We start from the raw sequence: 23,230 nt of genomic DNA, 5'->3' as shown, positions 1-23,230 counted from the left end.
CAGCTGTAGCAGAAGAGAGAGACTGGATGAGGTGTGAAGGCATGGGGTCACTAGCGCAGGTAGTGGGGCGGGCGGAGGAGAGGAGCCTGGAAACCTCATCCTCCGTTACAGGCTCAAAAACTGAGACTGATGAAGAGGAGACGTGGCTGGGAATTGGATCAGAACTTTTAGGGGACTGGGAGAGGATTTCATCACGAATGTCATCGATTTTAGTTTTGAAGTATTTGTCCAGGTCTTCAGCACAGAGATCAGTGATTGGGGTCTGTACTTTAGGCCGAAGGAGAGAGTTGAACGTGTCAAAAAGGCGTTTTGGGTTGTTAGACAGAGAGGAGATGAGGGAGGTAAAATATGTTTGTTTGGCGAGATGAAGAGCGGAGTAATAGGATTTAAAGGAGTAGTCCAGTGGTGACCCAGTGGTGAACAACTTATCCCCTATCCTTAGTTTGAGATCGCGGGGGGTCCGACCGCTGGGGCCCCCTGCGATCTCCTGCACAGAGCCCCGACAGCCCGCGGGAAGGGGGCGTGTCGCCCTCCGCACGAAGCGGCTGCCGACACGCCCCCTCAATACAACTCTATGGCAGAGCCGAAGCGCTGCCTTCAGCAATCTCCGGCTCTGCCATAGAGATGTATTGAGGGGGCGTGTCGGCCGCCGCTTCGTGCGGAGGTCGACACCCGCTATCTGGCCAGAGAGCCTGGCCCCCGTACAGAGAGATTGCAGGGGGCCCCAGCTATCGGACCCCCCGCGATCTCAAACTTATCCCCTATCCTTAGGATAGGGGATACGTTTTTCACCACTGGACTACCCCTTTAAGCATGAATTTATAGTGCAGATAGTCTGAAGAAGTCTTCGTTTTCCTCCACAGATGTTCAGCACACCTAGAGCATGGCCTGAGAAAGCGGGTTGTTAGCGTGTGCCAGGGTTGCTGCCGTCTGTGTCGGGAGGTTCGTGTTTTATAGGGTGCCATTTGATCCAGGGTAGACTTTAGGGTGTCATGGTAATGTTTGGCTGCTAGATTAGGGCAGGAGAGAGAAGAGATTGGTGATAGTAAAGATTGTAGAATGTCTATGAATTGACTAGTGTTTATGGCACGCAGGTTTCTGTAAGTGTAAAAGGTTGGAGTGTCTGGAAGAGGATAGGAGTTACTGATAGAGAAAGAGAGAAGGTTGTGGTCAGAGAGCTCAAAAGGAGAATTAATGAATTTAGAGACAGAGCAAAGTCTAGAGAAGATAAAGTCCGGTGTATTCCCATCCTTGTGTGTGGGAGAGTCAGTAAGCTGTGAAAGGGCAAAGGAGGAGGTTAGAGACAGAAGCCGAGAGGCAGAAGAGGAGATTGGGGTATCAATGGGGATATTAAAATCACCCATGATGAGTGTAGGTGTTTCTGAGGAAAGAAAGTGAGGGAGCCAGGTGGCAAAATGGTCCAGGAATATTTGGGGAGAACCAGGAGGACGATAGATGACCGCCACTCTGAGAGACAATGGGCGGAAGAGCCTGAGGGTGTGGACCTCAAAAGAGGGAAATGTGAGTGAGGGTAATGGGGGATGACTTGAAAAGTGCATTGTGTGGCTAGAAGCACCCCAACTCCTCCACCATGCCTGGTGTCAGATCTGGGGGTATGGGAAAAGTGAAGGTCACCATAAGATAAAGCAGCGAGAGAAGCAGTGTCAGAAGGTTGTATCCATGTTTCTGTGAGAGCCAGGAGATTAAGAGAATTAGTGAGAAATAAGTCATGAATATGGGTGAGCTTATTGCACACAGATCGAGAGTTTAGAAGAGCGCAGTTAAAGTTGTAGTGGTTCCGCAAGAGGCAGGTAGTGTAGAGCAAATATTAGTGAAAGGTGGGCCAGGGTTAGGAGCAATGTCCCCAGCAGCTAAAAGCAGAAGAGGGAGAGCAGATGGTAGTATTTAGGCTGTTGTTAGGCCCTATGCACCTTTTTGTCTTTCAGGGGGAGTTGGCTGTCGGGCATGCTGGAAGTTGTAGTTTTTCTATTGACTGTGGAATCTAAGGGGTTAAACATCAGCTTTTTTTTTTTTACTCTACTTATTTTATTCTATAGTGCCATAAAGGCACATGTTAAGAAATTATTCCTCACAAAAAGCCATACTGGCAGTCATTAAGGGGGATGAAACTTTCATTTTTAACCAACAATGCCCCATGGCAACTAAACAATAATAATATTGCCCTGGTTTCCCATAGCAACCAATCACAGCCCTGCTTTCATTTTTGACAATGCAATTTCAAATAAAATGAAAGCCTCGATGTGATTGGTTGCTATGGGAAACAGACAGGTATATGTGTAAAAAAAAAAAAACAGTTGTGCCGCACAGTGTCACTCTTAGGACACAGTGGTGACCGCGCACACAACCATGAGCTGACAATGTGCACACACTCCGAACTCTGCCGCACGTCTCCCACAGGATGTACAGGTGACGTCACGCGCGCTCCCGGGCGTTATTCCGCAGCAGTAGAAGGGACTTTCGGCGGTGCGCGCGCATGACGTCATCGCGTCTCGCTGTGCGGCTTCCGCGTGCTGGTGACTGTTGGAAAAAAAGTCGGGAGCGCGCGTCCCTCCCTGCTCCCCCCTCACTCTCCGGTTCCCTCACTTCCGCTTCTCTGATGGCTCAGACGGCGGCCGCAGGGTCCGGCACCAAAGTCGGATGACTAGTCACAGCTGGGCCGGCCCGTTCCGTGTTCTGTGAGTCCGAGGAGCGCTTTACGTGGACGCCGCGCAGAGGTAGGACATGTCGGGGACTCAGAAGTAAAGGGTGTCGGCTGCTGGGATGAGATCATGGGCAGAGGCTGTAATGTGTACGGACCGCGCTCACACGGGAGTTTCTGAAAAAGTGGTGCCCGGTGGGACTAGCAAAGGTTGGCAGCGGTGCCCAGTAAGTGCCAGTGACTCGGGTTCTTACCTGTAAAGTAGAGGGCATCTGTAACCTAGACCTGACAGTGGGTACATGTGTGCCAGGAGGTTGTGGGTCAGCGGGGAGATGCCCACTGCAGCCCTACATGGCACTCGCTTAATGTGTACAAGACTGGTTGTCCAGGGGCAGTTACTGGCACAGAAATTTGGTATCCATATAGAGGTGTGCCAGTACTGAGACTGGGTGCCCATATTGGTGTGCCAGGGCAGAGACTGGGTGCCCATATAGAGGTGTGTCAGTGCAGAGACTGGGTGCCCATATTGGTGTGCCAGGGCAGAGACTGGGTGCCCATATAGAGGTGTGTCAGTGCAGAGACTGGGTGCCCATGTAGAGGTGTGCCAGTACTGAGACTGGGTGCCCATATAGAGGTGTGTCAGTGCAGAGACTGGGTGCCCATATAGAGGTGTGCCAGTACTGAGACTGGGTGCCCATATAGAGGTGTGTCAGTGCAGAGACTGGGTGCCCATATAGAGGTGTGTCAGTGCAGAGACTGGGTGCCCATATAGAGGTGTGCCAATGCTGAGACTGGGTGCCTATATAGAGGTGTGTCAGGGCAGAGACTGGGTGCCCTTATTGAGGTGTGCCAGTGCAGAGACTGGGTGCCCATATAGAGGTGTGCCAGTACTGAGACTGGGTGCCCATATAGAGGTGTGCCAGTGCAGAGACTGGGTGCCCATATAGAGGTGTGCCAGTACTGAGACTGGGTGCCCATTTAGAGGTGTGTCAGGGCAGAGACTGGGTACCCATATAAAAGGTGTGCCAATGCTTAGACTGGGTGCCCATGTAAGTGTGCTAGTGCAGAGACTGGGTGCCCATGTAAGTATGCCAGTGCCGAAACTGGGTGCCCATGTAGAGGTGTGCCAGTACTGAGACTGGGTGCCCATATAGGTGTGCCAGTACTGAGACTGGGTGCCCATATTGGTGTGCCAGTACTGAGACTGGGTGCCCATATAGAGGTGTGCCAGTACTGAGACTGGGTGCCCATATAGAGGTGTGTCAGGGCAGAGACTTGGTATCCATATAAAAGGTGTGCCAATGCTGAGACTGGGTGCCCATATAGGTGTGCCAATGCTGAGACTGGGTGCCAATATAGGTGTGCCAGTGCAGAGACTGGGTGCCCATATAGGTGTGCCAGTGCAGAGACTGGGTGCCCATATAGAGGTGTGCCAGTGCAGAGACTGGGTGCCCATATAGAGGTGTGTCAGGGCAGAGACTGGGTGCCCATATAGAGGTGTGTCAGGGCAGAGACTGGGTGCCCATATAGAGGTGTGCCAGTGCAGAGACTGGGTGCCCATATAGAGGTGTGCCAGTGCAGAGACTGGGTGCCCTTATTGAGGTGTGCCAGTACTAAGACTGGGTGCCCTTATTGAGGTGTGCCAATGCTGAGACTGGGTGCCTATATAGAGGTGTGTCAGGGCAGAGACTGGGTGCCCTTATTGAGGTGTGCCAGTGCAGAGACTGGGTGCCCATATAGAGGTGTGCCAATGCTGAGACTGGGTGCCTATATAGAGGTGTGTCAGGGCAGAGACTGGGTGCCCTTATTGAGGTGTGCCAGTGCAGAGACTGGGTGCCCATATAGAGGTGTGCCAGTGCAGAGACTGGGTGCCCATATAGAAGTGTGCCAGTGCAGAGACTGGGTGCCCATATATATAGCTGTACCAATGCAGAGAGTTTGCGCCTATAGTACTTTGCCAGCCACCTGCCTGGATGCCTGTATTGCTTTGCTGGCACAGAGACTGTTCATCTATATAGACCTGTGCCAGTAGCTGACCCTGTAATGTGCCCGTGTACCACCACAATGCCCTGACTGTTCATATTATGTACCTTATACTGCTGTCCCACTGCCTAGGAGAGAGAGATACATATAACGTGCGCTTCATACAGAACCAGTCATTCTTATTGACTCCTCTACAACTTTACAACACTTTATTATTGTTATTTTCCCACCAGTTGGGCACATGCAGCTGCCAGGGATGGCACTTTGTGAAGCCAAAACGCGTCTGTTGATGGTCATGCAGTGCAGACCTGTGCTCTGTTGTGTCACAGCTGCTGGGTAGTAGATGCACAGGACAGAAGACCGGTCTACTGGGGACTACATTGTCTGCTTGTATCTCTGCATTTCATGGGACTACAACCTCCATCATGCATGGTGACTGTTAGGTTACGTTCACAAGTACTTCATCTGCTGCGGATTTCAGCCACTTATTTATATTGATAAAGTATGTGAGAATGTACTACAAAACACAGCAACTCCAGCAGTAGTGGCAGGCAGCCTGTCTTCACGTATGATGAAACTACAACTCCCAGCATGTCTTCACCCTAGATGTAATCCGTGTTGAATTGCTAGTGATAAGTTTTGTTTTGCTGTTTTACGCTCCTGGATAACAATGTTGTGCCGTTCTACCACCTTCTTTTGTATTGTTGAGTTACCAGCTGTAACTACCATTCAGGATGGTCGGAAAGCTAGATGACAACCCCTAACTAGACAGATGGGGACGACATATTGAGGTGCCTAAATGTGTTAGATTATCATCGGCCAATAACAGCAATTTTAATAGGACCGGCCATCTGTTCATTGTGGTGTTTCCGAACTAGTGTGTCTCCAGCTGTTGCAAAACTACAACTCCCAGCATGCCCGGACAGCCGAAGGCTGTCCGGGCATGCTGGGAGTTGTAGTTTTGCAACAGCTGGAGACACACTAGTTGGAAAACACTGATCTGTTGTGCATGTGCACCATGTGCCGCCCAGTGACAGCTGCTGGGATCTGACCTGTTGCTTCCACAATTGTATTATTACAGAGCCAGTGGGGGTCCAGGTGGTATTCTGCTTTAGTCTGGGTTCACACCATGTTTTTGCAATACAGTTCCCTTTATCAGGTTTTTGATTTAAAAAAAAAAAAATAAATAAACTGATTCCTCAAAACCTGACTAAACTATCAAAACGTGTGAACACATTTTAATCCGTATACGGTTTGAAAAATGATGTCCGGTTGCATCTTTTTTTAAGGAAAAAACATATAAGTTTTTAACTTTTCACTCCATTATGAATAAAGTTTCACTTGTTTGATGGAAATTCCAAGAAAAAAAAACTGTGCAAAGTCAAAAACCATACGGTGAAACTGAAAACCTGATGGAACCGTACGCACATACAGTTCTGAAAGGTTCCCATTGACTCTCATGTTAAAAAAAAAAACAAAAAAAAAAACTATACGTTTTTTAACCCGGACCAAAAACCGTGGTAGACTACGGTTTTGGGTATGGGAAAAAAAAAACCTGACAAAACCGTCCAGGATGCAAAACGGACACAACCGGATGCATCTTTTGGCATACGGTTTTCAATGGAGAGTCAATGCATACGGCTTTCAATACGGTTCTGTACAGTTTTCAAATTGAACTGTATTGCAAAAACGTGGTGTGAACCCAGCTTTAAAGAGTAGCTCCCACCATCTTTTTTCTTTTTATTCTGTCCCTACCTATTGGTTCTCTCCCTAACACTCTCCCTGCTTTAAACATTTTTTTCCTACCTTCTAAATTGAATTTTTTATGGCTGTAACGCTGCTCACTCTGCCTGAGCAGGAAGCAGACTTCACTGAAGCCTGCTGGGCGCCGACTTCCGCCCTTACCTAGTCACCTAGTCTATGCAGCGCTCCCGTCGGGAGATGAGTGGCCAATCGCACAGCAGGCTGCTCCGGGGTTGTCTCCTCCTCCCTGTTTCTCACTGCATGTGCTATCCAGGGAGGAGGAGTATAGGAGCTTCGCCAGACTTGCCGTGCAAAATTTTCTGCCGAGACCCCGAAACTCAGATAAGACCTCAGATCAGACTTATCCCAAAAGGGCATGTACAGTCCTGGAGCATCAGCGCGGCACTGATATTCCAGTGAGCCAATGCGCGCAGTCCCGGCATTCACAGCACTCGCTCCTGCCTGTCTGATTGACAGGTAGGGAGCGAGCGCAGGCTGACTGAATTCGGACCAATTGCCCGGCCAGGATCGGTCCGAATTCAGCTGCGACGTCACAGCAGGCTACTAGGAGGGAGACCCCTAGTGCTGGATTTCAAATGGTAAATACAATATTTTAAACCCCAAAAAAAACAATTGATGTATATTAGAGACATGTTGTAGTACATAAGTACTACAACATATGGAAAAAAAAAAAATTCATGACAGTGCCCATTTAAAGGAGATGTCCGGTGCGGATTATTCTTCCATCCTGCCCGCGCTGCAAAAAAGAGAAAACAAACTTTCACTTACCTTCCTTTCACACGGCGCTTCAGCTTATCACCGGCCGAGGCGGGACATCGCTGCAGCTGGTGATAGGCTGAAGCCCTGTATGACGTCCCGGGCTAAAGGAAGTAGGAAGTAGACAGCCCGGCCGACCAATCAGCTGTTGCGGAGCTCCGGGGGAACGTGGGAAGATAAGTGAAAGTTTTGTTTTCTCTATTTTTTGCAGCCCGGGCAGGATGGAATAAGAATAGTCCGCGCCGGACATCTTCTTTAAGGGTATGTTCACACTGAGGGAATGACCTGGAATCTTTTCGGTCAGGAAATTCAGCAGATCTGCCATCTTCTGCTTGGTTAGGAAGTGATGCAGATTTTGAAAGGGGTCAGTAGTACTACAGCCATAAACGGGCTGGCTCTCAATTCTCCATTACAAAATTCTGTGTCAGGAAAAGTAAAGTCTCATTGACTTCAGAGAACTAGGCTATGTTCACGCGATGGAATTTCCGCGCGGAATTCTGCAGTTCAGTTCTGGTGCGCTGTGCACATGGCGCAATTTCAGCGGTAGATGTTTCTGCCATGGAAATACCAATTTCAGAGTCTGCAGAAAGAATAGACATGTCTGTTCTTGCTGCAAAGTCTGCACGGAAATGCATTACCGTCTGAGATGGCGCATTTCCAAGCGGTCCTAGCACCGGCATGCTCTGCCTGTGCTCCGCTGTCAGGGCAATGTCCGCACGGAAATTATCCGTGCGGACGTTCTATCGTGTGAACATAGGGGGAGATTTATCAAAACCAGTGCAGAGGAAAACTTGCCCAGTTGCCCATAGTAACCAATCAGCTCGCTGCTTTCATTTTTAGGAAGGCCTGTAAAAAAATGAAAGCGATCTGGTTGCTATGGGCAACTGGAAAACCTTTTTCCTCTGCACAGGTTTCGATAAATCTCCCCCTTATGCTTCTGGCTTAATACGATTCTACATCGGAGTTTCGTCCGTGGAAATTCCTCAGCATGAACAGAGCTGCGGGAAGACCATTAAAGTCAATGGAACTTTCATAGCAGTGGTCTTCAAACTGTGGCCCTCCAGATGTTGCAAAACTACAATTCCCAGCATACCCTGACAGCTTAAACCAGTGGTCTTCAAACTGTGGCCCTCCAGGTGTTGCAAAACTACAATTCCCAGCATGCCCGGAAAGCTTAAACCAGTAGTCTTCAAACTGTGGCCCTCCAGATGTTGCAAAACTACAATTCCCAGCATGCCTGGACAGCTTAAACCAGTGGTCTTCAAACTGTGGCCCTCCAGATGTTACAAAACTACAATTCCCAGCATGCCCGGACAGCTTAGACCAGTGGTCTTCAAACTGTGGCCCTCCAGCCGTTGGCTGTCCGGGCATGCTGGGAGTTGTAGTTTTGCAACATCTGGAGGGGCCACAGTTTGAAGACCACTGGCCTAAACCAAATCCAAAACACAGTGTCCTCTATACCTTCCCTGTAGCTGGTAATAGAAAAGACTTTCCTCTATAGCTGTGGTCTCCAAACTTTGGGCCTCCAACTGTTGCAAATGTTCAACTCCCAGCATCCCCGGAGTAGTAATTTTGGAACATCTGGAGGTCCACAATTTGTAGACCACTGATGTGTGGCCTCAGAATGCCCTAATAGAAATGTTCTTCTCTAAACTATACAATTGTTTTCCTGTATCCTGGAATGGCTGCAGATCCTGTGACTTTATACCGTCCTGCTATAGGTTGTGTTGCTGCAGATACTAGTCGTTCCTGTGAGCTCATTGTATGTTCCCTATTGTGTGCTCCTCTAGGCCGTCTGCTGCGGTCACATAATGTACTAGCGTTCAATTCAGTGTCAGGGGCCACTTTCCACGGCTCAGGAAGGAACCTGTGTGCGCTCATGGGTCAGCACATATCGGCGGTATTGTTTATTCAGACTGTGGGAATCTGTTAGTGTCTGCAGGGACAATGAAGTCGTGTAGAATTGTTCTGTCCCATCGCTCTGCGTTGTGTTTGCCCATCTACTCACAGCCTGGTTTCCTTTGAAAGCTCCAGACACCTTTAATCATGAATTATAATGGGTCCCTTAGGACAGTGTTTCCCAACCAGCACGCCTCCAGCTGTTTCAAAACTACAACTCCCAGCATGCCCGGACAGCCAATGGCTATTGGGGCATGCTGGGACATACTACCAACAGTCTTAAAAAAAATAAAAATCAAAAAAAAATCTGTATATGCAGCTTTACATGTCTTTTTATATCTAACTTCTGTATTTGGCTCACAAATCCCTATGTTCTGCTGCTCACTCATTCTGACGTCCACTGCTCAGGAACGGTTGTGTCTGAGGCAAGCATTGAGCATGCCCTTATTCAGCATTCATTCACTTCCTCCCTGAGTCTGCTGTGCTGTGCTGGATCTCTTCATCCAATCATTGCAGGCTGCTCCGTAACCACCTCCTCTCTATTTTCTTATTGCAGTCTGATAGGACAGGAGTGAGCACAGAGGAGTGCTAGTTTCACCTTCACTTTCTTTGTCCTTGCCTATGCCTCAGCTGGAACAAAGATGATGCTGCAGCAGGACAGGGCTATATTATTTGTGGTATGGGGACCTCTAGTGGTGGTTTTCCCTGTAATCCATGATTTCCATAAAAAAATAAATTAAAAAAAAGATGCACATTTTTATGAAGTATATTAGAAAGGTTATTGTTTTGCCAGGATGTACAACATATAAAAAGTTTTTGATTCTGATAGTGCCCACTTAAAGGAGAACTCCAGAATATATAAAAATTGTTGCCCATACTGCCAGCAGTAAAAAAAAATAAAGATGTACATGCCTTCCTCCGCTCCCCCGGGGCCTTCGGTAACCGGCTTTGGTCTCTGCCGCGATCCTCTTCCTGGTTGCCGGTGGTCGAGAGTCATACTGCGCTCAGCCAATCACCAGACACAGCAAAGTCCCGACTCGGCCGGCGATAGGCTGAGCGGCAGTGTGACGTTTTTGGCCCCGGCAGCAGGTGCCGGTGTTGTGAAGAATTGTGTGTCTTGAAGTGTTCTCACACTGCCGCTCAGCCTATCACCGGCCGAGTCAGACTTCACTGCGGCTGGTGATTGGCTCAGCGCAGTATGATTCTCCGACCACCGGCAACCAGGAAGACTATCGCGGCGGAGACCGGAGCCAGTTACCGGAGGCCCCGGGGGATCGGAGGAAGGTATGTAGATCTTTTTTTTTTTTTTTTTTTTACTGCCGGCAGTATGGGCAACGATTTCTATATTCTGGAGTTCTTCTTTAAGAATGGAGGTTCCCAAGTGACCCTTAAAAGGGGTACTCCGGTGGAAAACATTTAATATATATATATATATATATATATATATATATATATATATATATATAATTTTTTTTTTTTTTTTTAAATCAACTGGTGCCAGAAAGTTAAACAGATTTGTAAATGACTTCTATAAAAAATTCTTTACCCTTCCAGTATTTTTTAGCAGCTGTATGCTACAGAGGAAATTCTTTTATTTTTGAATTTCTTTTTGGTTTTGTCCACAGTGCTCTCTGCTGACACCTCTGTTTGTGTCAGAAACTGTCCAGAGTAGCATAGGTTTGCAATGGGGATTTTCTCCTGCTCTGGGCAGTTCCTGATACGGGCATCAGGTGTCAGCAGAGAGCACTGTGGACAAGACCAAAAAGAAATCCAAAAAGAAAAGAATTTCCTCCGACCGATATTGCGGTATAGGAAAAATTCATATTGTACAGAAAAAACAAACCGGTATTCGGTCAATATATATATATATATATATATATATATATATATATATATATTGTCCTTCCCCACTTTTGACACCACTCACTTCGGCAGAGCTGCGATGTCGGAAACAGCCCATGGGCGAGGGTTGTGCTGTTTCTGAACGGAAGCAGCCATGTTTTTCTTACAGCCCTTTTAATAGTTTGTGCAGTCCATTTCCATGATCCTTTTATACTTTGCAGATTCACTAGAGCAGTGTCCCCCAAAAACTATATCTTGCAAAACTACAATTCCCATCATGCCCTGACAGCCTTCGGCTGTCACGGCATGATGGGAGTTGTAGTTTTGCACCAGCGTGAGTGACTACAGCATATCATGATGCCCCTTACACTACAGAAGGTAGTGGGGGATTTAGCGACGGGACTGTCCCTTTAAATTTACGTATTGTTTAGTTTATTAACCCTTTATAGGACAGGCACAATTCCATTGTGTCCTGGTTTATAAGGTTTGCTGCTTGCATGAACCCTGGTCAGCCGTGTATGTATAAGTGATGGGAATTCTTAAGGATAGAGATGCGTGGGCGACAGCTCAGTGCCTGCTCACGTGGGGCAAAATCTCCTGCCCATCGTCATACCATTTATCCCCCCCCCTGTGAGGTCCAGAGGCTAAAGCCTTTCCCTCTGTGTCTGCTCACGACTCGACACGACGCAGCTCCGGTTTTGCTTTCATTTTCAGAGCGTGCAATGGCAGATTTTATGGGCCCCCTCCTTCCTTAGGTCTATCCTGCACATTGATGTTATTGCCATGGTAACCTTACCTGGAATTGCCTTGGAATTACATAGCTGGCTGGATGAAAAGACCTGCTGTATCCCTGTATACGACTATATTTTCCTCTATTGGCCAAAAGCAGACAGAACTTAAAGGGGTATTCCAGGCAAAACCTTTTTTTTATATATATATATCAACTGGCTCCGGAAAGTTAAACAGATTTGTTAATTACTTCTATTAAAAAATCTTAATCCTTCCAATAGTTATTAGCTTCTGAAGTTTTCTGTCTAACTGCTCAATGATGATGTCATGTCCCGGGAGCTGTGCATGATGGGAGAATATCCCCATAGGAGCTGGACAGCTCCCGGGACGTGAGTCATCAGAAAGCAGTTAGACAGAAAACAGCCACTCAACTTCAGAAGCTAATAACTATTGGAAGGATTAAGATTTTTTAATACAAGTAATTTACAAATCTGTTTAACTTTCCGGAGCCAGTTGATATATAAAAAAGGTTTAAGCCTGGAATACCTCTTTAAGGGCTTCTAGACGTTTTAGGAATAGTTTTTAGTTTAGTTATAAAATAGAATATAAACTTTTTATTTCCCGTTACCAGCTTTTTCCATCAGATCGGTCTCTCTCCTAAAAAAAATAAAAAAAAATCGCACTTGCATGATATTGTTACACCACTATTAGCACACCTAAATATCACTCCCCTATACACAACATAGGGCATAGGTGTATGATGATCACAGGGGGTCCAACCACTGGGACCCCCAATCTCATACAGTTCTCAGCTGTCTTTTTCAGCTGCCATAGAGCACCAGTGCACGTGCAAGACCTCCATTCCGATAGGGGCTTCGGGACCCCAATCCTTGAGATTGTGCTTGTGGATCCCAGCAGTTCCTCCCACTGGAGATTCGGAACTCCCTGTGATCATACTCTTATCTTCTATAGTAGCAAGGAGAAAGTGTTGTCTTCAGGCTTTATTTAGACACCAATGAAAAGCGGACGTATTTTGAACGCTGGATAGGTGATAAGACTTACTAGTGGGACAACTTCTTTAAAGCTACAGAGTGACTCCAGCGCAGGGTTTCCCCAAGCAGGATGCCTTCAGCTCTTGCAAAAACTACAACTTCCAGTGCTTGCCTTGGACACGCCCCTTCCTGAGCAATGGATGTCAGAATGAGTGAGCAGCAGAACAGAGGGATTTGTGAGCCGAATACAGAAGCTAGACGCATAAATAAGGCACGTAAAGGATTTGCATGACCTGGTGAGGAACACATTGAAGCATTATGTTTTTCTGTGATATGACAGGTATTCTCTTAAAGGGGTACCCTGCTGCTCAGCGTTTGGAACCAACTGTTCAGAAGGCTGGAGTCGGTGCCGGGAGCTTGTTACGTCATAGCCACGCCCCCTCATGCCATCATGTCCCGCCCCCTCAATGCAAGTCTATGGGAGGGGGCGTGACAGCCGTCACGCCCCCTCCCATAGACTTGCATTAAGGGAGCGGCGCATGACGTCACGAGCTCCCGGCTCCAGCGTTCGGAACAGTTTGTTCAAAACACTGAGCAGCGGAGTACACCTTTAAGATCACTGGTGGTAGTCAGACTGGTGGTAGTCAGACCGTTGCAAAACTCCAAACTGCTGTAACGACTACAGGTCACAATAACTACTGCTGCCTTTTCTTCACAGTATCAGGCTGCCATTTTAAGACAACCCTGCTCCTCCGATCTCCTGAACGTGACCCCAGCTCTCTGTGAGGAGCTTGTACTGCAGATAGTACACGCTCCATTTATTTCAACGGGAGCGATAAAGAGACCCGAGTGCTGTGTTTGGGCAACACTGCGACTACATGTCCCATATGGTTTTTGTCGGCCATTTTTACAAATCAGGTGGAAAAGGCCAGATAACCCCAGGGATTGGCTGCAGGCTGGAAGTACCACAGCAGGCCCACAGTTCATACTGTTCTGATGCCCAGAGAGTTTCTAGGCTTTGTGCATCAATGGAAAATAAATCATGTCGTACTGGAGAAATAATCTGATCGCTAGACATTACTCGTGCGTCTCGCTTTAACCCTTCATAGCTGCAGAGGTGCCCACTCTCCATTCTGATATGATTGGAACTCATACATTGCTGCCTTTAGATGTTCTCCCGCTGCGGGGGGGGGGGGGGGGGGGCACAAAGCAATGCATTGATTTTCTTGCCCAACTCTGCAGAAATGAACGTGCGTCTGTGTTGCCAAATTCCTGCTGATGTCATGGAATACATAATATGTGTATTTAACTGGTGCAGGGAAGCCTTCCAGAACTGCCTGTACAGGTGCCTGGGAACCAGGCGAATTTCCATTGGAAGACGTGGTTAACCTTATCTGCGGTCTCACTGTTAAATATGAAGAATAACGGATATTTTGATCGTCTTAGTATAATAAGTAGTTTTACATTTGCAGGACCAAGGGCCCCTCGCAGCGCAGATTTCCGAAAGCCTGTTAAGTCCACGCCTCAGGGTATTAACTGTACAGCGTGATACATGGAGGCCAAATACTGCCCCAATGAGTGCACAGACCTCTAACTATGAGAGGTTTATATAGTTACTCACATTCCATCATGCAAAATATAGTACAAAATGATTGGCCTTGAAACCTTCGAAAACAGCCTTTTGGCGACAGATGCTCTTGCTCTGAAAATCCTTACATAAGATATCTGTAATGTGACTGTGCACAGCCCTTATCCTGATACTCTGTCTTCAAATCTGTAACCCTTTGTGTGATCAGATAGTCACGGTTTTATATTTTGTAATATGTAAAAAAAAAAAAAAAAAAAAAAAAAAAGACTTTAGAGACTGTATGGTAATAAAAATTAGAATACTGAAAGCAGGCCGGACAGACCATCTAATGTGTTTGGGGGTCTCCTGACTCTTCCCTCCACTTTGTTTGGAGAGTAATAGGGTAGTTTGATTTCATTATGTCCAATCCTTTTGTGCTCAGTGGAGATTATCCATCGTCAAGCACTTATGGCATCAGCTTATGCCCCTCTCCATTTTTGGGACATGTGCACGCTCTACTAAGTCAAGCATACATAGTGGCTTTATTGTTAGCAAAAGGACACTCTTTGCCCTCCCATGGGTGCGTTCACATCTTCTGTCAGGTTAGAGATTATAGGGTTGCAGAATTGATGGCCTAGCTTCACGATAGGCCATCATAATTACAATTGTGAGGGTCCAACTCTCCACACCCCCATTGATCAGCTTTTTAAAGGGGCCCTGACACACGAGTAAGCAAAACTATTTCTTAAAGTGTACTTGTCGTCAACAAAAACTTTTTATATAATGTAGATATTACCATTTTATGTATATTTGTAATATACATTGGTTAAAAAAATGTGTATATTTTTTGTCCCTGCAGCTATTGCCTGTGTGTCTCTATGAGGAGTCCAAATACAGGAAGTGAGGGCGGGACAAGGAGGATTCTGTGCACTCAGAAAAAGCAGGACTGTGTGCACTGAGGCTCTATAACAGGCTCCTGGCTCATACATGAGGATGATTGACAAGCCAGGAGTCTGCACCGATCCCTCCTTGTCCCGCCCTCACTTCCTGTATTTGGACTCCTCATAGAGACACACAGGCAATAGCTGCAGAGACAGCATTTTTCACTCAAAAATATACACATCTTCTTATCAATGTATATTACAAATATACATATTATCTACATTATATTACGTTTTTGTTGACAACAGGTACACGTTGTTTATTGCTAGTCATACTTGCTGTAGCACTGGTGGTGCCATTCACTTGAATAGAACGGTGATGCAGTTTCTTGCTCCGTTGCTACCAATAGTACAGCGATGCCGGTACGAGTAAGCATTGAAGAGGTGTGGTACTCGGTCACATGCTGCGGTCTCCTCAAGCAGCTGATCAATGGGGGTGACAGGAGTCAGACCCCTACGAATATCTATCTACAGATTTTGAGAATTAGTATCGGTTTTGCAAAGCTGGCTATCCCCTTTAATATTTGCGGGTGGTTTCTGATGAAACGTCTATAGGGGCAAGAACTGTTTTTGTTCTCTTTATTTTTCTTCTTCCCTTTTTGTTTTGTTTTCAGCTACTTTCTCAGAATTTTCCACTAGAATTTTAGGGTATTCTGCAGTGTTCATATAAGAAGATTATATGTACCGTATTTTTCGTCCTATAGGACGCACCGGCGTATAAGACGCACCCAATTTTTAGGGGCAAAATCTAAAAAAATAAAGATTTTGAACCCAATAGTGGTCTTCAACCTGCGGACCTCCAGATGTTGCAAAACTACAACTCCCAGCATGCCCGGACAGCCGTTGGCTGTCCGGGCATGCTGGGAGTTGTAGTTTTGCAACATCTGGAGGTCCGCAGATTGAAGACCACTGCAAGAGGAGGTAATACTCACGTGTCCCCGCCGCTCCGGACCCGTCACCGCTGCCCTGGATGTCGCTCCCGTCGCTCTGGAACATCTCTGCTGCCGGCCGGGTATCCTCGCTCTCCGTTGCCGCCATCACGTCACGTACGCGATGACGAGGAAGGAGAGCGCTGGCATACAGGGGATCCCTGAACGGAGAAGACACCGAGGAGGCAGGTAAGGTCCCTCCCGGTGTCCTGTAAGCACAAACCCGGCTATTCAGTTGGACTGTTCGGGACCGACGCGGTGAAATTGCGGCGGTACTGAACAGCCGGGTTAGTGTCACTTTCCCTTCAGACGCGGCGGTCAGCTTTGATCGCAGCTTTGATCGCTGCGTCTGAAGGGTTAATACAGGGCATCACCGCGATCGGTGATGTCCTGTATTAGCCGCGGGTCCCGGGCGTTGATGGCCGCAGGGACCGCTGCGATAGGGATGTATTCGCCGTATAAGACGCACCGACTTTTTCCCCCCAGTTTTGGGGAAGAAAAAGTGCATCTTATACGGCGAAAAATACGGTATGTTTTTATACTGCCTTATTGACCCGCTTTGTTTCTGGTCTCCCAAGGCTGTTAGGTCTACTGTAATTTTGTTGTTTATCATACTATTGTATCTCTTGTTTTGCTTAATAAAATCTTTTTGAATTTGAAAAAAATCAGAAAGTTCATATCACCATTCATGTTACGCAGATTGAGGGTCCGTTCCCCCCCCCCCCCCCCCCCAAAGGGGCGTGAGGCTATGTGGGCCTGTCACCAAGTGTGTTTTGAGGTAGCGATTCCCTTTAAAAATACAATAATGTTATCACTAGGTGAAGTCTTCTATAACGAAATGAATTTTGTTTAATCTTCGCCCTCCTTTAAAATAGCCTTCCAAGTTAGCTGCCCCCTGACTTGCTAAAATTATCCTTTCATTACTCTTTATTTTACTACTGTGAACCGCGAGGAGCCAAATGTTTAATTTCATTACTGTGGAGTTACAAATCTTTTATCTGGAACTTTTCCTAGGAAAAGGAGAAAAAAAAATGTATTTAGAGTTGCCAAAATATCATCCATTTTGCATCAGTTCTATAATTTAGACTGTTTTTGCTTCTATTAATGACAGGCATACGAGAATTATTTAAATGGACACTCTCAGGTCCAAAAACTTGTTTTGTACTGATGAAAGTTAAAGACCTTTTGTATTATGGTTGTTTCAAAAAAAAAAGTTTGACTATTTAAAAAAGAATATGTCTCCTGAAAATCCCACCACTAGGGGTCCCCAAACCTACTGGGACACTAACCAGCCCCGCTGCAGCATCAGGCTTGTCTATGACTCGTAGACAAGGCCGCATGAGCAGACGGACCAATCCCCTCCCACCACAAGGGAGGGACATGCCCCCTTCCACCACACACCAATCACCTCCCGCCACCACAAGGGAGGGACACGCCCCCTTCCCCCAGAGGATTTCTAACACTGTGAGCTAATGAAAAGAGGGATTTTGTATAATAAATATAGGTGATAGAGGCATAACAATTAGATTTACATAGTCAGGATTAGGCACTGAGTAATATGAGGTTTTTTTTTTTTTTAGTGTGGGATCTGACAGATACGCTTTATTAGGCCTGGGCGGTATACTGGTTCATACCGAAATTTTTGTGCTGCACGATATGAATTTTTCCCCATACCGCAATACCGGTTTAGCCCCTCCCCCTCTGGAATGAATGAGTTATCAGCCAAGCACTGCGCTGTCCCCATCGGGGTAAATACTCACATATCACCCGCAAGTGCTGCCCTCCTGGTCCTCCTGTTTGTTGCCGGCCGCCGGCGGTGACACTCTATACTGTACACTGTGTATCCCTATGCCCAGGCCGCAAAAGATAAACAAAATAAACTTTAACTCACCTTCCCCGTCGGTCCGGACCTGCTTCCTGGGGACGAGAACGTCGTGGAGCGGTCAGCCTGTCGCTGGCCGCAGCGATGTTCCGCCTCGGCCGGTGATAGGTTGAGCCCACTGTGATGTAAGAAGCCGGCATCTTACATGACAGTGCTCTCATTAGCATGATTGTGGGGGTATGTATGACTGCTGGGACCCCAGGATAGGGGATCATTAGCATGATTGTGGGGGTATGTATGACTGCTGGGACCCCAGGATAGGGGATCATTAGCATGATTGTAGGGGTATGTATGACTGCTGGGACCCCAGGATAGGGGATCATTAGCATGATTGTGGGGGTATGTATGACTGCTGGGACCCCAGGATAGGGGATCATTAGCATGATTGTGGGGGTATGTATGACTGCTGGGACCCCAGGATAGGGGATCATTAGCATGATTGTGGGGGTATGTATGACTGCTGGGACCCCAGGATAGGGGATCATTAGCATGATTGTGGGGGTATGTATGACTGCTGGGACCCCAGGATAGGGGATCATTAGCATGATTGTGGGGGTATGTATGACTGCTGGGACCCCAGGATAGGGGATCATTAGCATGATTGTGGGGGTATGTATGACTGCTGGGACCCCAGGATAGGGGATCATTAGCATGATTGTGGGGGTATGTATGACTGCTGGGACCCCAGGATAGGATATCATTAGCATGATTGTGGGGGTATGTATGACTGCTGGGACCCCAGGATAGGGGATCATTAGCATGATTGTGGGGGTATGTATGACTGCTGGGACCCCAGGATAGGGGATCATTAGCATGATTGTAGGGGTATGTATGACTGCTGGGACCCCAGGATAGGGGATCATTAGCATGATTGTGGGGGTATGTATGACTGCTGGGACCCCAGGATAGGGGATCATTAGCATGATTGTAGGGGTATGTATGACTGCTGGGACCCCAGGATAGGGGATCATTAGCATGATTGTAGGGGTATGTATGACTGCTCGGACCCCATACCGATCCTGAGAACTGGGGTTGGTTGTCCCCTAGATGAATGGAGCTATAGGGTGCCTGAGCGTCCAGTGCTCTGTTAATTCTCTATGGGGCTTCTGAACATCACATAGAACCAAACTAGGTAACTTCAGGTGTCTTTAGCAAGTATTGATTTATTTATAATGGAATAATGGAAATCATGGCCCTCCAGCTGTTGTAAAACTACAACTCTCATCGTGAATTGTATTGCAAGAGCTGTAGAGTAGAGGACACAGTACTGTAAGCGATTGCTCAGGCTTGGATGCTGCACGTGCAGCGTTGCTACGTGGGTATTAGACTTTAAAGATCAGCAGAGGCTGACAAGGCACAAAATCCACAATCAGCCCTGGTAACAGCCGTGTTATTTAGCTGCTTTTGTTCTGCTTTCTCTCTGGGATGTGTGTGGGAGACCAAAATGTTTTCCAGGACCGAGCTCCTTTTTTATGGGGAAAAGGACAATTTGGAAATGTCAGTTTTTTAGTTGCCTTGTTGCTAGGGTTACTGGATTGCCTTGTTTGGATACTGATGGATTAGGTGATTTAATCCATAGAATTAAAACCCATTTGGTAGATGTATTTTTATTTTTTTGCATATTGACACACTGACTTATCTCCAGTCTCCGAGGAGAGCGGTTCCTGTTGATGGGCAGATTGTGATTGGGGGGGGGGGGGGGGGGGGGTCATCCTCTGTAGCCATGTGGTTGGTAGATGGCAGCTCAAGATGAGAACAATCTGTACTGTAGAAGAATAAACACGTAACGACATGTTGACTATTATTGTTTTGCTTTTTTGCTTGTTATTTTTAGCAATATGAATGGAAGGACTGGTAAGGTGTAGAGATGCACCGAAAATTTAGGCTGTGCTTGGCTGAAAACCGAAAATTCATTGCCCCGCCCCCTTTTTCTAAATATAGTTTTTGTCACATTTTATTACTTTTTTTGGAATGTGATGTGACCAAAATCGGCAGTTTTTTTGTTTAAAAACTTGCGTTTTTGCAATTTACACAGCAGGATCAGAAACAAAATAATTTATTAATTAGGACAATTAAGCACGTGGTGATACCAAATATGTTTGTTTACTTTTATTGTTTTTTCTTCATATTTTTTATATGGAAAAAGGAGGGTGATTTAAACTTTTATGCAAGAGGTTAGTGGATCTTTTTTTTTATTTTTTTTTACTTTTATTTAAAGGGGTATTCAAGGAAAAAACTTTTTCAAAATGGGGCAGTGAACTGGGAGGATTATAAATTTATCAAGTTAATGAGAGGTTCTCTTTAAGCTTTTATTTGTTTTTCCCCTCCTTCTTTCTTTCCATCCAACCTTTTCCCCCATCAAACTATCCATGTGTAGGGTTGGCAGAGGATGCGGCCCACGTGACAGCAGTTCAGTAGCTGCAGACTACAGTTACAATGATGCCAGTTTTACTGCTCCCCTCCGCCTCTCACGTTCTATGGTTTCATCAGTGTTCCTGACACCTCTCTATCTTAAAGGGGTATTCCAGGGAAAACCTTTTTTTTTTTTTTTTTCCCCATATCAACGGAAAGATTTGCCTCTTTTACTATGTCCATTCTACTCATGGTTCTGGTGAAAAATACTGTGCAAAATACAAATTAAACAAAAAAACAAAACAAAAAAAAAAAACACACCTTACTAGGGATGCACCTAGATTTCTGCCAGAAATGCCCGCAGGCAGCTAATAGACATGCAGCGATCGCCGCTGTCTTATAAGTGCTTTCAACACTCCCTGGTGGTCCAGTTATAGGGGTTATCACGGAAAAAAAAAACACATATATAAATAAACTGGCTCCAGAAAGTTAAACAGATTTGTAAATACTTCTATTAAAAAATCTTAATTATCAGCTGCTGAAGTTGAGTTGTTCTTTTCTGTCTGGCAACAGTGCTCTCTGCTTGTCTCGGGAACTGCACGGAGTAGAAGAGGTTTATGCTATGGGTTTTCTCTGGACAGTTCCCCAAACAGGTGTCATCAGAGAGCACTTATACAGAAAAGAACAACTCAGTTTCAGCAGCTCATAAGTACTGAAAGGATTAAGATTTTTTAATAGAAGTAATTTACAAATCTGTTTAACTTTCTGGAGCCAGTTTATTTATATATGTGTTTTTTTTTTTCCATGATAACCCCTATAACTGGACCACCAGGGAGTGTTGAAAGCACTTATAAGACAGCGGCGATCGCTGCATGTCTATTAGCTGCCTGCGGGCATTTCTGGCAGAAATCTAGGTGCATCCCTAGTAAGGTGTGTTTTTTTTTTTTTGTTTTGTTTTTTTGTTTAATTTGTATTTTGCACAGTATTTTTTCACCAGAACCATGAGTAGAATGGACATAGTAAAAGAGGCAAATCTTTCCGCTGCAGACCCCATTAACTTCAGAAGGATCTGCAGCGTAACTTCTGAGTTCTGAGCAGGGGTACTGCGGCACTAAGATATCTTATCCCTATCCAAAGGATAGGGGATAAGATGTCAGATCGCTGGGGTCCCGCTTGTGGGGACCCCCGGGATCTACGATGCAGCACCCACCTTTAGCTGCTTCCGGAACCGCTGGAGGTCCTCAGGCTGAGTCCATCTCGACCACGAGGATGGAGCATAGTGACGTCACGCTCCACCCCCGTGTGACGTCACGCTCCGCCCCCTCAATGCAAGTCTGAGGGGGCGGAGCGTGACGACACACGGGGGCGGAGCCGTGATGTCACTGTGCTCCGTCCCTGTGATCGCCAGTAATCAGACTCGGAGCGAACACGCTCCGGGGGCTGATTCTAACGGGGTGCGGCGTGGAAGATCTTAGCACCGGAGTACCCCTTTAAGATCCCCCCCCCCCCATTAAGGTCTATGGAGAGATTGCCACAAACTTAGAAGTTACAGAAAAAGTTATGTAAAAAAGTGCTGCTAACCCTACCCCTCCCAGTTTCCCCAGTAGTCACAGCAGTCCCTTTGTTAACTACTTAAAGTCTGACTTCCTATTTATTTACCTTACACAGAAGTAGTATATTTAGACTTGGCAAATTGTTGCAGAATTTGTGTCGGCAACGACGTGGATTTCTGCAGCAATTCTGAACACGTGGACATACCTTAAAGGGGTACTCCCCTGGAAAACATTTGTTGTTTTTAAATAAACTGGTGCCAGAAAGTTAAACAGATTTGTAAATTACTTCTACTTAAAAATCTTAATCCTTCCAGTACTTTTCAGCTGCTGTATGCTCCACAGGAAGTTCTTTTTTTGAGTTTCCTTTGTCTGACCACATTGCTCTCTGCTGCCACCTCTGTCCGTTTTAGGAACTGTCCAGACACCACACGGGCAGGAGTGCTCCTGTATCTGTGTTATAACTTATTCTGTATCAATTCCACTGATAGGTTTGCTGTTACCTTATTTTATTTTTTTCCATGTAATACAGCCACATAATAGCTACTGTGGATGGCTCTTAAAATTCACCCATCACTTTTACCTTCCAGTACTTATCAGCTGCTGAATGCTTCACAGGAAGTTCTTTTCTTTTTGAATTTCCTTTCTGTCTGACCACAGTGACACATCTGTCCGTTTTAGGAAGTGTCCAGAGCCGGATAGGTTTTCTATGAGGATTTGCTCCTACTCTGGACAGTTCCTAAAACGTACAGAGGTGTCAGCAGAGAGCGCTGTGGTCAGACAGAAGGGAAGTTCAAAAAGAAAAGCACTTCCTCTGGAGCAGACAGCAGCTGATAAGTACTGGAAGGGTTAAGATTTTGAAATAGAAGTAATTTACAAATCTGTTTAACTTTCTAGCACCAGTTGATTTAAAAAAAAAACTTTTCCAGGGGAGTACCCCTTTAAAGCAGTGATCTCCAAACTGTGGACCTTCAGATGTGGCAAAACTACAACTCCCAGCATGCCCGGAAAGCCAACGGCTGTCCGGGCATGCTGGGAGTTGTAGTTTTGCCACATCTGGAGGTCCAAAGTCTGAGACGACAGCCCTAAACCCTCCCTTTAAAACACATGTGCATACAGAGACCCATCTACTAGGGGCGTGCAGCTCTGTCATTGTATGGCGGTGTCACCTGTCAGGTGGAATTACACAGCAGCTAAATGTAGATGTGATAGTGGACAAAAACACTGTTGCCATAACAACCAGTACATTCATAGAAGATGCTGTGATGGGGCCACAAAGACCACGCGGGCCCTCAGGCTGCTGTTTGCCCTTATGAGTGCTCATGTATCTGTCTTATAACTTATTCTGTATTGTTTCCACTGACTGGTTTGCTGTTACCTTTTTA

The 23,230-nt window shown here is 46.3% G+C and overlaps 1 protein-coding gene across 4 annotated transcripts in view; it reads left to right on the top strand.

Annotated features, from left to right (window-relative positions):
- The first annotated feature begins 2,503 nt into the window (after window positions 1-2,503).
- Window positions 2,504-23,230, top strand: part of RNF19A (ring finger protein 19A, RBR E3 ubiquitin protein ligase) — a 120,620-nt gene continuing 99,893 nt past the window's right edge. For all 4 annotated transcript variants that reach the window (XM_056522403.1, XM_056522406.1, XM_056522405.1 and 1 more), the window contains exon 1: window positions 2,504-2,735. The gene's annotated coding sequence lies outside the window, so the exon portion shown is untranslated. The remainder of the gene's footprint in view (window positions 2,736-23,230) is intronic.

The sequence above is a fragment of the Hyla sarda genome, chromosome 5 (genome assembly GCF_029499605.1).
Source record: "Hyla sarda isolate aHylSar1 chromosome 5, aHylSar1.hap1, whole genome shotgun sequence".
In the NCBI taxonomy this organism is placed as follows: Eukaryota; Metazoa; Chordata; class Amphibia; order Anura; family Hylidae; genus Hyla; species Hyla sarda.
This window is presented reverse-complemented; position numbering and strand designations above follow the sequence as displayed.